The following is a 15,563-nucleotide window of genomic DNA, read 5'->3' on the forward strand; positions in this document are numbered from 1 at the left end:
GAAAGGTTCTACAGCAATGATGGTGATTTGATGATGACGCAGAGTGCAAACAGGCTAATCTTTGTTTTATTGGTTGTCTTTTTTAGGAGGTTTTTTGCTGTTTTTATTGACAGACACATTTGAACCTCACTCTCCCACATGAGCTCCTCAACTCAACCTATTCTGCCTTCTAACATGAAGAGTATGAGTATTGTGAGGAATGCTATTGTGAAGTTATCTGTGTACAGGACAGCATAATGGAGCTAGAGAGAGTGTGGTTGAGCCATCTTCAGTGTTGCATGTCTGTGGTTATGAGGTATATAGTATGAAGGTGAGGATGGCTGGGTCAGCAATGACAGAAGGAAGGGAAAGAGGCTTTGTACATCTCCGCTACAGTGAACGCAGAGACGCTCCACTACCTTCACTAATATACCCTACTGACTTGCTGCAGAGTAGCTTCACATGCACGAACACACAAACACACACACACATGCCCATAGATATAAAAATTCTGTCATGTATACCTACCAAGTGTGCCGCACACATCCTGAAAACTGAGGCCAAAACATTTTGATCGCCTCCTGGTGGCTGGCTGCAGTATAGGACGTAAACCCACCCTCTCTATTTAATGGAATGGGACGCGAGCCGAATAATTTTTTCCAAAGATGGTTTCTGTCACTTTAGATAGTTCTTATCTTGCTTATGTATGTTCAAGTGTTCTTTTTTCTAATAAGCTTGGTTTTAGTTAGCTATTTGAAGATATAAAAATTGTGTGTACCGCCATGATTGACAGCTGTGCTTGCGATTGAGTCTGAGGGATAATGGGCGGGATCTTGATACCACGGCTCCACCTCACGATCACTACTGCGCAGACTCTGGCTCCAAATGACTTCATCACCACAAGATATCAGCAGCCATTTCTAGGATATTGTGGCTTCATTTTTCTAAAGTTGAAGTATGTGGAGACATGTCTTCCATCTTTTTTTTTTTTTTAGTCTATGGTACCTACAAGAGAAGAAAATCACATAAGATCTCTTTAAAAACTCATTTGTGTATGTCTTCTACATAGCAATCAGATACAAAGGAGAGCAAATGGAGAATTTTGCTGAAGTTTCCCAACTTACCAGATTGTTCTAATGAGGACGACTCTAAAATAATCCCATGTTTCACAAGAGACATCAGCAATGTCCCAAATTTTGCTCAGATACCAAAATAGTCTGCAATCAAAAGTTAAAGGTCTCAGTATGAACGCCAATATTTCTCATCAAATTCTTCTGAGCTATGATATTTAAGGGCCAATATTTTAACGATCTAAGTGCATGGTCTAAAGCGCATGGCGCAAGTGCACTTAGGGCGTGTCCAAATCCACTTTTGCTAGTTTAACGACAGGAAAACATGGTCTAAAAGGGTTGTCCCTAGTCTCTTAATGAGTAATGGGTGTGTTTTGGGCATAACGTGCAATAAACCAATCAGAGTCTCATGTCCAATTCCCTTTAAAAGCCAGTTGCACCTGCGCCATGGCGGATTCGTTATTTACATGCCGGAATTTGCAAGTGGGAAAACTGAACACTTCTCTAGAGAGGAACCGGGTCTGCTCATGCGCGAAGTTAAAGCGTGCAAACAGACCATCTGTGGGACAAGCCGTATTCCACCAAAGCATTTTTATCTTTATGCACAGAATAATAATCTTTTACATTGTAATCGTTGTATTTTTAATATTTGGCATGTTTGGCAATGGTGCAGTCTATTTCAGTTGCCTCAAAACAGCAATGCGCTAACAATGCACCTGAACACACCTCGTTTTCAGACCAGCACGCCCATGGGCGCACAAATGGGTGCAAATGCATTTGCTGTTTAAACAACGTGGCGCAGGACGTGAAAATGACAACTGTGTTGGGCTGAAACTAGCAAAAAACACTTGCGTCACACCTGGCGCCACATTGTGCCGGGTGTATGATGGGCTTTAAATGTATTTTATCACCCTGTATTCTTACTGTATATTAACAATTTGTTAATTTGCTTTTGTTTTTCTCCTAGATGAAACATCTAAGACAAATCTGATACTTCTCTGGAGCTATGAAGGAGAAACAAATGAGCTATAACATTTTGCTCTGGTTATGCACATGCACTATTATGCAAATAAAACACACACAGACGATCTGAATCACGTCCATAAACAAACTTACTCTGTTTTGTGTACACATTTGCCTGTAGAAAAGGCATAATTAACATTAACATATTTAAAACTAAGTTAAAACAGAGTGAATTGTCTTTTTTTTTTTTAAAAAGAAAGAAAAATACCACCTTAAACATACATTACCAGCCTTGTATTATCAACTTTTACGGTTTTGCTGCAGGGTGGAGCACATTTCTTCAAACTCACAGATGTGCTGCAGCCTCAGGAGCCGCTCTGGAATGAAGGGTAAAGAAATGTAAATGTCTCTTTCATTGTAAAAAACATAGTAACCACATTTCCATAATACAAAGTGTGAGTGTGGGGTTTAGTTTTCCTCCATTTGACAGACTATTGCATGTGAAATGAACACTTTCAGGCTCTTTTTAGCCTCTCAGGGGCTTCGGTCCCTCTCCCCCTGTCTAGACATTAAACAGACTCTTCTCTGACCACCCAGGTGCCTCTCTTTTATTTATCACGGATGACACCTCTGCGAACGAGACAGGAGAATCTTCCTTCACTCTTCTCTTGGCTGCCACAACAGACTTGACAGCTGTCTCTTTTCACTGACGGCAGGATTTTTGCTTTCTTCCAAGGACAGTTTTTTAATCACACATGTGAAATGCGATCTCAGTGTTCCTTTCGAACATTTTAATACGTTGGTATTTCCATATGTTTTGGGTAAGATGTGAATTTTAATGATTTCCTGATGACTGTTGCGTGATTTATTTGAAGTCAAGCTCTGCATCCACATTAGTGAACACTTTTTCTGCTCACTGACCACAAAGATGCATGACCTAATACCTTCTATCTCTGAAAATATATTTGAAACTAGTGAAATGAAGATGCCAAAAAAGAAAAGTAATCTTTCTCTTTTAAAGATTTCCAGACAGCACATGGACTGGTTTATTCTTAGTCGGTCCGGTAGCAGTAGTCTGGTAAAATGATATGAGAATGGACTCAAAACAGCTGAAAATTAATCATTGTGTTCTTGTGAACTGGAAAATTCAATACCTCTGCTATAGCCGTCGATAACGCTGACCAGAGCTTCATGTCTTCAGACCGTTTTACACTCTAGCGGAACTAATTGTGCTCAGTTGGGAATACTGACATTTGATTTCCTTCTCAGAGAAAATATAAACATATTGTGTGGCTGAAATTCAATAGTGCCAAGCAGCTTTTAAAGCTCTCTCTTTTGAAGGATATTTCTCACATTAACAAAACACACAAATTTACACTTTAGACACTTGCCACAAACACTGTATACTTTGGTGCTCGATTACTACATGCATTTTTGTGAGCTTCTTTTGTTGTGAACTTTTCGATAGGTTCATTAAATTATTATCTAACATAAAATTACCCTAACATGAAAAAGATGATTTTGGCCTGTACCACAGAGGTCTTAACCTTCTCAACTATATCCAAAAATTAAAATTATAAAACAGTTTGAAATGATGTTGAATTGACTGTTGAATTGATATTAGTATTTGGAAAAAAACTAATTTTAAAAAATAAAATTAAAAATATTTTTAATTATTAACAAATTTTACTGACCAAAACCACATTTAAAATTTAATTGTGTTATATATATGGGTCAATGACCTGACGGGTCATTTTTTTGTCCAAAGGCCTTAATAATAATAAAAACAAAGATATGACATCCAAAGTACATAAGGTACTACAACCAGATCTCTTTTATTGAATCCAAAAGGTTTTAATTATATTTTGCAACATATAAAGGTATTTTAAAGATTTTAAAGTGTCAAAAGGTCATTTGGTTTAACCGTCCAAAGGCCAATACAGCCATTTCATTTGTGATTAAAATATCTTAAAATGTAATAAATGTATATATTTTTTTTTTATTCTGGCATGATTTTATAACATCATATATCAACATAGTGCAAAATGGTATTAAAATTATGTGTAGAAGTTGTTTTGTTATAAGAAAGAATGTCCAGAAAAATGAATTTCATTGATGTCATTTGGAGTAACCAATATAAAAGGACCATTTTGGATCAAGTCATTCGGTCAATATCATGTGACAGGATGTGACATCAAAGGACCACATGGTCGTGAAGCAAAGTAACTAACTTTCTTTTAACTATTTGGAAAAATCATGTTTTCACTTGCTCATACGCATGTCCCAAAACGTCAGGTCATTCAGTACAACCTCTATAAAACATGGAAAATGTTGGAATATTTCAAAAACTTGTACTAAATATAAAATGTTTGATTGTCCTTTTGTTAGCTAGCTAGCTAGATATCAGCCTGTTAGCAATGTTTGAAAATACTGTCATTCGGTATAACCAAATGTGTCATTCGGTAAAACCGGAATTTTGGTTAAACCGAATTATTTTTTTGGTGACAAATTTTGTCCATCTTGTAAAAAAAATGACAAAAGCAGTGTTAATTGATCATAAATAAACACATAATCTCATTATTAATATCCCTTATTTGTCAATGACCCTTAAACAGTTATATACTGTGTGTATATATATATATATATATATATATATATGTAATCTTTAAAAAAAAAATATATATATATATATATATTGTTACGCATGTCAGGCCCATTTGTGAACTTTACTCATCAAAATGTGTCTTGAATATAAAAATGAAAGGGCCGATTTTTCTTGTGTTCTCAGAACTAAGAGTCATTCAGAAAATCTCTCCATGAATAATGATGAAATGTGGTAGATTTACATTTCTTGATGACTAAGGATTGTGGGTAATTATCAGGATCCCTGCTAGATTTAATCGGTGCTGCATGTGGTATGATTGGCCAAGCAAATTAATCAAACTACCCTCTCTCTCTCTCTCACACACACACACACACACACACACACAGAAAGAGAGACAGAGGTCACCCCAACTTCAACAAATGATATTCACCTCTCTACTGCAGAAAATGCCAATAACTTCAGAAATAGTTTTAGAAGATTCTTACAGAAGGACGCAAGTGGGAATTCATGAAAGAATAAATAAATTGCTGGTGAGGTTTTGATTAACTGGCATGGTTAGCATGGCAAATCCCCCTAAAGATTCAGAGATTAGAATGCAAAGTGTCTAAAAGCTTATAAAAGCAGTGTTTTCCCTCAGGAAAGTGGAGGTATTGTTCATATTCAGTGCATTTTCTGTGAAAACAAGCATTTAATCACATTGTGTGGAATGAATGTGTAATATGCCCTGAGTGCATAGCGTGCAAAATGACTTTAAATCTCCTCACTGCTTCAGCACTGCACCCAACAAACAGAACGACGGTCGATGCTGCTGTGTTTATTATCATATGCGCTTGTGTACTAGTAATACCGTAATCGTTTCAGACCAGAATATTCTTCATAAAATGAGAACTGTTTAGATAGATTAGGATGGAGATGTCACAATTGATTAAGAAAGGTGAATTAATGCCGGCAGTGTATGAAAAATGTAGACAGCTGGCCAATATATCAACGGATTTACACAAAAGGATTAAGCGCTGGTGTAGAACACAATTGTATTATAGACTAATACATATTATGTTCCCATTTCTCAGTGTTAATTCTGAGAAACATATTTACCTTCAAAGAATTTTTATCTGAGGAAAGTAGAACAATGGGTTGACTGCTTATGTTACAGATTAAAACAGTATTTAGAACCTTATGTTGTGAGTTAAAACTGTTAATATTAAGCAAATGCCTAGAAGTAATATCATTTAGGAATAGATTAGAAGCAGCATTAATTTGAAATAAAATTATTGTTTTGCAAAAGAGAGAAAAAAAAAGAACATTTGGGATTTATCAAACTGTAGAGAGCAACGTCTAATAAATATAAATTTTAGCAGCCTTTTACTCAAAATTCTGTTTATGTTTTGTATAACAACCACAAAATCTTAAAACAACAGTCACGTTTCTCCTGATGAAGGCTTTCTAGAATAGCTTTTAAGACCCCATACTGTCAGAATTGTGGTAGGACTTAAAAAGCATTTGATTGGACAGAACCACTGTTTCGAAACAAAAGATTCGTAAAGCTTCGAAGCAGCCATCGGATTTCATCAAAAATATCTTAATTTGTGTTCCGAAGATGAACGAAGGTCTTACGGGTGTAGAACGACATGACGGTGAGTAATTAATGACAGAATTTTAATTTTTGGGTGAATTAACCCTTTAAAACTGTAGAAAGAGCAATAAGAGACAACAGACAAACAAGAAGACGAATGGACACAGAGAGAAAAACACAGAGCCAGTGATCTCAACATAAGACATCCCCATCATTAAACCAGCCCAGATGGCTCATACACACTGTTCTCTCTTCTTCTTGTCCTGAAATCAAATGTCTCATCCTTTTAAATCTCTTTCTGGGAATACCGAGTACAAGCTGTCAGAAATGTGCCAAAAACTTAGCTGTGCTTTTAGAAAGCATTTTGCACCATTAACTGAAGTAGGTTTATGTTGTGAGGCCTCCCTTGGTGTCCCATCATCATCATTACAAACTCTCAATCTTCAAAACGAATTCAAATGTGTTTAATTTTTTAGGATCTACACTGTCACATTTCCCATGAGCACTTCTGACACCAGAACTGATAAGGAGCCAATCATCATTATGGGATCATCATTCAACATTCTGTTTCACGAAAATGTGTCAATGACATCATCAAGTGAGATGTCAGTTTATTGGATACTAGAATGGGCACTCGTCAAAAAATGGTCATTTAGACTCTTCAAAATAAAGGTTCTTTATTGGCATTGATGGTTCAGTAAAGAACCTATAATATCCATGGAACTTTTGCACCAAAGGTACTTTAAACATCAACAACAAAAAACCTAACTTTAAATGTTTTCTGATGCGAGACATGTTTTAAAAGAAGTGCATAAAAGCTGATGACTCTTCTGTCAGATACAGTTTAAGTAAAGAGTGCCTGATAAAAATGCATTGTCCTGATATGTGCTGTCAGATGAGATGTTGTTAGAATAATGACACTGACAGCCTGACATTATTTTTATAAATAAAAAGTCTCTCACCTCAGAATAATGGACTTTCCTGTCCTGTCAGATGTTATACTGTCCACACGGTGCTCAAATGCGGAGGCGTGCACTGTATAAAGAGTAAATGATATTACGAGCATGCAACGTAGTAGTTATGTTTTGTCAATTATTAAGTAATAAAATTACCAAAAGTATCAATAAATTACATAACTGGTATGTTGTGTGTTAGCTGGGAAGGATTAACATGCAGGTATGATGTTCATTCTATTCATCAGGATCAGTGCCCATATGTTTTATTAACAGTTCATGTTAGTATTGTTTATTTACCATTGCAAATGTAGTTTCCATAACCTTAACCCAAAATACCACTTTATTTTCTATATCTTTGATGACTGTGGTGGCTCATACCAACTTGCTAACTTTATTGTTTTAACAAAAACTAGTTTGGGACTGCTATTCAACAGCGTTACCTTATACTATTTATTCATCAGTATAGTAATATTCTTACAATTTGTGTTAAAGGGTTAGTTCACCCAAAAATGAAAATTCTGTCATTAATTACTCACCATCATGTCGTTCCACACCCGTAAGACCTTCGTTCATCTTCAGAACACAAATTAAGATCCGATAAAATCCGATGGCTCAGTGAGGCCTGCATTGCCAGCAAGATAATTAACACTTTCAATGCCCAGAAAGCTACTAAAGACATAATGTTACGAAACGATGAAAATACTTTTTGTACACCCAAAAAAAAAAAAAAAAAAAAAAACAGCTTTATTCAACAATATCTAGTGATTGGCGATTTCAAAACACTGCTTCATGAAGCTTCGGAGCTTTACGAATCTTTTGTTTCGAATCAGTGGTTCAGAGCGTGTATCAAACTGCCAAAGTCACATGATTTCAGTAAACGAGACTTCGTTATGTCATAAGTGTTTAGAAATTTCAATGGTTCGCCACTGGGGGGCATGACTTTGGCAGTTTGATACACGCTCTGAACCACTGATTCGAAACAAAAGATTCGTAAAGCTTCGAAGCTTCATGAAGCAGTGTTGTGAAATTGCCCATCACTATACATTGCTGAATAGTCGAAAAAGTCATTATTTTGTAGCACAAAAAGTATTCTCGTCGCTTCATAACATTAAGGTTGAACCACTGTAGTCACATGAACTGTTTTAAATATGTCAGCTTTCTGGGCATCTGAAAGTGTTAATTATCTTGCTGTCAATGCAGGCCTCACTGAGCCATCGGATTTTATCAAAAATATCTTAATTTGTGCTCCGAAGATGAACGAAGGTCTTACGGCTGTGGAACGACATGAGAGTGAGTAATTAATGACAGATTTTTCATTTTTGAGTGAATTAATATTTATTTATATATTTATTTGGGTGAATTTAATATTTTGAAGAATGTCAGTAACCAAACAGTTGATGAACCCTATTGACTTCCATAGTATTTTTTTTCCCATATGGAAGTCAATGGGGTCCATTAACTGTTTGGTTACCCATATTCTTCAAAATATCTTCTTTTGTGTTCAGCAGAAGAAAGAAATTCATACAGGTTTGGAACAACTTGAGGATTAGTAAATGATGACAGAACTTTCATTTTTGGGTGAACTATCCCTTTAATGGCCATGGGAAAATGTGGGTCCCATGGCCAAATCAGTTGAGAACCACTGATATCTAGAAGGAAGTTTAAATATCTTGTTCTATTCCATTTTTTAAGGATGTATAGATAGATAACCAGAAAATAAGATGATTAAGAAAATACAATTTTCAATGTATTGTCAGGGACAATACAGAGAAACCTGTAACTGCTTATGATAACCAGTAAACACTGCCAGGAACAGTGAAATTGATGTCAGTAGCAAAAATGTGGACCAGAGGACCAAAGCAATCATTACTAGTCTCTTAAAGGTAAGCTACAAAAACAAGAAACAACATTTGTCCAAACTGCTGTAAAAATATTCGAGAATTTACAGTGTGCTGTGTACAAATAGCTCAGCCTTCCCAATGAAACTTTTGTTTCCATCTTCCGAATCCCCACTAGCAGCACTGCATTCTATCATCTCTTCATTCTGCCAAAACCCTCACAGCCTTCATGATTGGCACAGATTTCTAACACAGAGAGAGAGATAAAGGGAGAGATGCGCACTTGCCTCTTAGTGGCCTTAGCATCCGTCAGAAAGATTCTTAAAGAATGGATGAGAACACTGACCTTGAGCTAGGGCCCCTGACAGCCGTGACGAATTTCAAGGACTTCAACACTTTTTAGGTGTTGCACTGTTGTTCTGCCAGCACTGTATGATTTAATCCAGTTTGAGCAGTGACACAGGCTGGCAGTGCGGTCCCAGATGCAGGGACAGATTTCAGAAGCAGACCAGACGATGCATGTAGCCAATCTGGATTACGATAAGAGACAGACAGAAGTGTCCCGCTCTGAATCTTGGAGTGTTGACTTCTGTTCTGAAGAGCAGACAGGATGATTAGAATTGCAGAGTGCACTCTAAACAAGTCTGAAACTGGTGGCGCATTTTAAACATACTTTAAAAAATGCTAATTCTCGCTTACTGAATGAGCAACACGCACTCATTTTTAAAGTGTTTTTGTCAATAACTGTGCATTTCAGGTATAACTAACACTTCAAGATAATAAGAAAGAGAGGGGGGATAATGAGTAAGAATTTTAAAAAATTAAAACTAACATAAATTTGGACTTGCTCAATCTCTAAGGTTCCTCAGGGCTTCTTTTTTAACTCGGAGTCTAATGATCTGGAAAAAAGTTTTGATTTTTGTCAATATTGTTGCAAAGGAAGGTTGCGAAGAAAAATCCATGCAATTTTTTTAGACCAGTGCTGCATATATTTAAATAAATAGACATACTTCTAGACAGAGACTTAGGGATGTAACGGTACACAAAAATGATGGTTCGGTACGTACCTCGGTTTTGAAGTCACGGTTCGGTACGGGTTCGATACAGCAGGGTGAGAAAACAAAACAATTTTTTCTCTTTTTTTTTTTAATAAACAATGTTTTACTGAACCAACTGTGTCTCTGTCTTTAAATGTATTCAATTATAATTAAAATTTTCTTAAGGATGAAAAAAATCTATCTCTGGTAATGCTGTAAACTATTAGGGAGCCCTTACTTGCACATTACTATAATAAAGGTTACAATTAACAACAGAGCCCAAATTATTAAATTTAGTTGCTATTTATTTTTAGATGTAATCATCAACACTCAAATAATAATAAAAATGTATGTATTGTAAACATGTAAATTACATATAAGGCAGTTTTTGCATTAACTTCTGTTTCTCCAATTCATTGTTGAAATATAATCATTAACACAGTGGCTGTCATAACTTATTTTCATGACGGATTTATTTAGGCCTTAACTAAGAGGTTAAGTAAAATATAATTAATATATAGGCTAATATAGTGCATATATATAGCGAAACAGTTCGTTTCCCTAGCGAACTAACAAGCTGTTGATGCTGAATGGCTTTTCTGAGGTAAATGAAATATTACATGACATATTGTTTACAAAATGTTTTACTGACATCTTTGCGCGGTTGAAACACTGATTGAGCGATTACACGGGATATGATACGTTTCAGTAAGTTGTAATGTATCTTTTAACATACCTTTATGTTCATTCTGTAGTAGTGAAGAGGAAGAGATGATCGCGTTCACTCGCGCTCCGCGCTGCCGTTTGAACTGAGGCGCCTATACAGCCATCTGTCACGACATCAAAAAGCGTCAAAACGGCATTTATTATTTGAATTTCGTGATAAAATGGACAGAATTTGAAAGATGGCACTTTGTTTCTAATCGAAAGTAACAAAACACAGAGCTTATGGCGATTATTGGTGGTTACTGCTGGTTAAAATATGTCAGGCTAAAAAGCATTACTGTGCGCGCCCCCTTTTGGACTGTAGTGTGGATCGCCTGTGACTGACTGTATTCGTCGTCTAACTGCATGAACCGAACCGTGACGTCCGTACTGTGACGGTTCGGGACGAATACATGTACTGTTACAACCATGTTTTTATGCATATAAATATTCTGATGACAATCTGAATTTAATCATATTCTGATCATGTACGCACCATAACAAGATTTAACCAATATTATTGTTTCTAACCATCTGCATAAGCATGTATTAATAAGAATTTTGTTCATGTAAACACCTTACTGGGAATATCCAACACATAATTATGGGTGAGATTAGATTGAAAATTGAAAATTCAAAAAGAAGAGAGAGAGAGAGAGAGAGAGAGAGAGAGAGAGAGAGAGAGAGAGAGAGAGAGAAAGAAGCATTTTTGGGGAAAGGACATTAATTAAAATAAAAATTAAACATGATAATTAAAAAATAAAACATCTCAAACTTCATTTGCCAATTCACCACATTCATGTGTATCAAAGTAAGGACATAAATGACAAGCAATTACAAATTAAATGACTAAAATGCATGAATATTCCAACAGCTGTCTTTTTCAGGCTTAACTAAAACATTGACCTTAATCTGAAAAAAATATGTGCATGTAAACACGTTCAGTATCAATGTGTTCAATAATCGCTGTTTCTCATTGCTGCAAGCACAAAACCCAACCACTTATAAGTTTTAACCTCTCATGTTAACCTCTCTTCTAGTGCCTACATGTGCACTAGAAGACAAAACCACTACCTTCTAGACTGGCAACTGTGTCATTGTGAAGACTTATACATCTGCGAACTTTCAGTTGCATTGAATGAATATGAATTGATCGGTGTCCTTGAAGAAACCTGGGTAAAAAGAATATACCTGAGGCAATGATCTGCCTTCTTTGGCAGTGGTACTTAGTGTAGATCTCCTATAGTAAATATTTCATCCTAGTATGAAGACTTGGTTCCTTTAAATACTTTTTTCCCCCTGTGGAAATAGTTAATAATGATTGACAGTCATAACACCTACACATGTGAAGAAAACCTTTCAAAAAGGTGTGCATTTGCATAAATAATAAGAATCCTCATAGCTGTTGAACAGCTGCTACCACTGGGAGCTTTCCAAAGTAATGAGTGATTACATTTACTGCAATCAGAGAACTTGCTGTTTTTCCAGTGTGAGAATGTGCCATCTGACAATATCAGCATAGATCGTAAAGTTGGTGTGTGTGTGAGCATATCTATCTATCTATCTATCTATCTATCTATCTATCTATTCAAAACTAAAACTATTAAAATTGTTTTAGTTCATTTAAATTTACTATCCTATATATCCTATTTTATCTGTTTGCATTGGCAACCAATAGATAAAATAAGTTTAAGCTGAGGTAATGAAATTACAAACTTAAAGCTGCAGTCTGTAAGTTTTGCCTCTTTGTCGCCATCTCTGTTTGAAACCTGCAGTTGCAGCTATTTGTGAAATTATCATCTTTACATGGGTTGTGCATTGGCATGGCTCCTCAGCGCGGATGAATCTAATGTTTTGAGGAGAACGTGTGGCTGTCAGGCACCGCACCGGTGGATACTGTACTTCGGAATCACAGATTGTAGTCTTGGAAGTATGACCAAAATAAGAAATTTCACCGGAAAATGTCATCTGAACAAGTAACAAATCTGCCACTTTTGTGCTGATGATTAAATTTAACGATTTCTTAGCTCATATCACAACAAACAGTCGTGACATAATGACACAAAGATGAACGGCAGCATGCTCGAATTTCCAGCGGAAACCTACCAGTCAAATCAGAAAACATTATTAAAGGCTTACCGTTGTGAATCGGGCTAAGGTAAGGAGATAGTTTTGAACACTGGCTGGTTATGTACTTGCTCAAAATTTGATTTGAACCAAAAAAAGCTATGGATTGCTTTAAACTGATTTGAAATAATGAAAGCCAAATAGAAATATATATATAAAAAAAAAAAAAAAATGACAAAAGCACATAACAAAACTAAAAGTATAAAAGTAAAAGCAAATAATAATAATAATAATATTAAATAATAATAACAAAATTAATAAATACTGTGAAAGTATATACAGTCGTGGCCAAAAGTGATGTCTGGCCTTGGACAGTGGGATCTTTACACTTTATTCAAATTATTACAGATTTGTTAAAGATTTTATAAGCATGTTGCATAGTTGTGATTGGAGTCAATTGTTTTATTTGTGATAATAATTTTGTCAGATAAATACCTTAACCAAGTTTAGTGTTTTGTTCTTCCCTCATATTTAAAATATTAAATATTTTCCTCATATTTTGATGGTTTAATTGAACTTGTAGGGTCATTAAAAACAAATCCTCAAACCAATCCCCTCCAGATATCACTTTTGGCCACTACTGTAAATAATACTAAAATAACACTGATTTAATGTGTTTAATCGTCAGTCTTACTGAAAACATACGTTACACTAGAGTGTTTGACTGTGTGTTTCTGTATCTTGGATGTCTGAACTGTGACCACCCTCACCTTTCTTGCCCACAGATCTATTAGAACATCTCCACCTGACAGTTTGCCGGCTCTCCTTGTCTTTAATTTGAGCTTCCTGTTACAGGTGTCAGTCTTCTGCTCTGTGCTGTCAGCCCCCTGTCCATTACAGCAGTCAGCACTGCTCAGAACTCTGGGAGAAATTGCCTATGTCTTAAGTCAAATTATAGGCAGGCTATTGCAATTCAGTTTAACCTAATGGAAGAGGGCGGGGGGAGAGAGACAGTGAGTTGAAAAGACACATGGCAGGAAGTCCAAATGAGTCTGGATTCATAATAACTGGAGTCTATGCTCATATTGAAAGACTGTATCCCATGAAATGTCCAGGGAAAATAACCAATATACTTATCTGACGCTTCCCCTGCTGTCTGAAAATATTGAAAAATTTAAGACGTTCCATTCGACTAATATTTGTTCTATGAATAGTCTTAGAAATGTCTGAAAACAGAATCTGGCTTTCGGGTACCCATCCTGAGACCTTTAAAAACAGCACAACACATGCATACTAAGCAATATCTCCGTTAGATGAAAAATAGCAATCACCATGATGGGCGGCGAGAGAAATACTGATCTCTTGTGAGTTATGGGCATCCAGGGCAGATGAAAGTAACTTCCTTGCTCTATTCGGAATATCATTATTCCACAGATGCTCGGCTCATTTCAATAGACCACAGTGGCCATATTTTAGCTTGACAGTTGAGTGACTATATCAGCAACAGATAATGACACTAAGGCTAATATCAGCTTCAGCTGCTGTGAAAGGTGACAGGTGACGCATTGCTTTATAATACTATTGAAGATTTATCAGCTGATTAACCTCTGCTTTAGGTTGTTAGCAGTATAAATAATTGAGGTGTGAGCTGACACTTAGAACATGGTAGTAATTTGAGTGCGAAATAAATTAGATGGAACATGGACATCCATTCATGGACTTCTGCTTGGTGAATCACACTCTGATTCACCCAGAACAAGTCCAGAGATGATGATGGCTGGATAGCTGAAGTGTTTCTGAAAAGTGTTAAAGGGTTAGTTCACCCAAAAATGAAAATTCTGTCATTAATTACTCACCCTCATGTCGTTCCAAACCCATAAGACTTTCATTCATCTTCAAAACACAAATGAAGATATTTTCAATGAAATCTGAGAGCTTTCTGTCCCTCCATAGACAGCTACACAACTACCATTTTGATGCTTCAAAAAGTTCATAAAGAGATCGTAAAACTAATTCAGATTAATTGAGCAGTTTAATCCAAATTTTATGAAAAGACACAATCACTTTATTTGATTAACAGGCTTTAATTCACATATAAACGTTCATCAACGCACACATCGGATGTGGTAAACGGAAGCTCAAGCATGTTTGCTTGACGTGCGAGAACTAATGAGATTTGTTCTCACGTGTCAAGCAGGTTCGGTTGAGCTTCTGTTTATGTTCTCTAATGAATGTTTATGTGAATAAAAGTCTAAATTAAATCTGTTCATCATATAAAGTGATCGGTGTCTCTTCAGAAAATTTGGACTAAATCGTTCAATTTATATGGATTAGTTTTATGATCTCTTTATGAACTTTTTTAAGCGTCAAAGTGCGTGGACTGTCAATGGAGGGACAGAAATCGCTCCGATTTCATTTAGATATCTTAATTTGTGTTTCAAAGATGAACAAAAGATGAATGGGGATTGGAATGAGGTTGAGTGATGACAATTTTTTTTTTTACTTTTGGGTGAACTAAGCCTTTAAGACTCCCTACTTGGAAAAACACCACAAAATATGCTAACAATGCTAAAAAGGATTCAGATGCTAGGCCAGAGTTCTTTGTCTTCTAAATATTGCTCTTGTTCTGGGAAAGGGTATCAGAAGAGATATGTTAAGGGTTGGCGTTATCACTTTTTGTTCTCAGATTCAGAATTCCTCACAATTTTATTACAGTAGACAAACACAATAGCTGGTCAAAAACCTTGCTAGTTGCCTTGTTGTCATAGAT

This window comes from Ctenopharyngodon idella, chromosome 23 (assembly GCF_019924925.1).
Source record: "Ctenopharyngodon idella isolate HZGC_01 chromosome 23, HZGC01, whole genome shotgun sequence".
In the NCBI taxonomy this organism is placed as follows: Eukaryota; Metazoa; Chordata; class Actinopteri; order Cypriniformes; family Xenocyprididae; genus Ctenopharyngodon; species Ctenopharyngodon idella.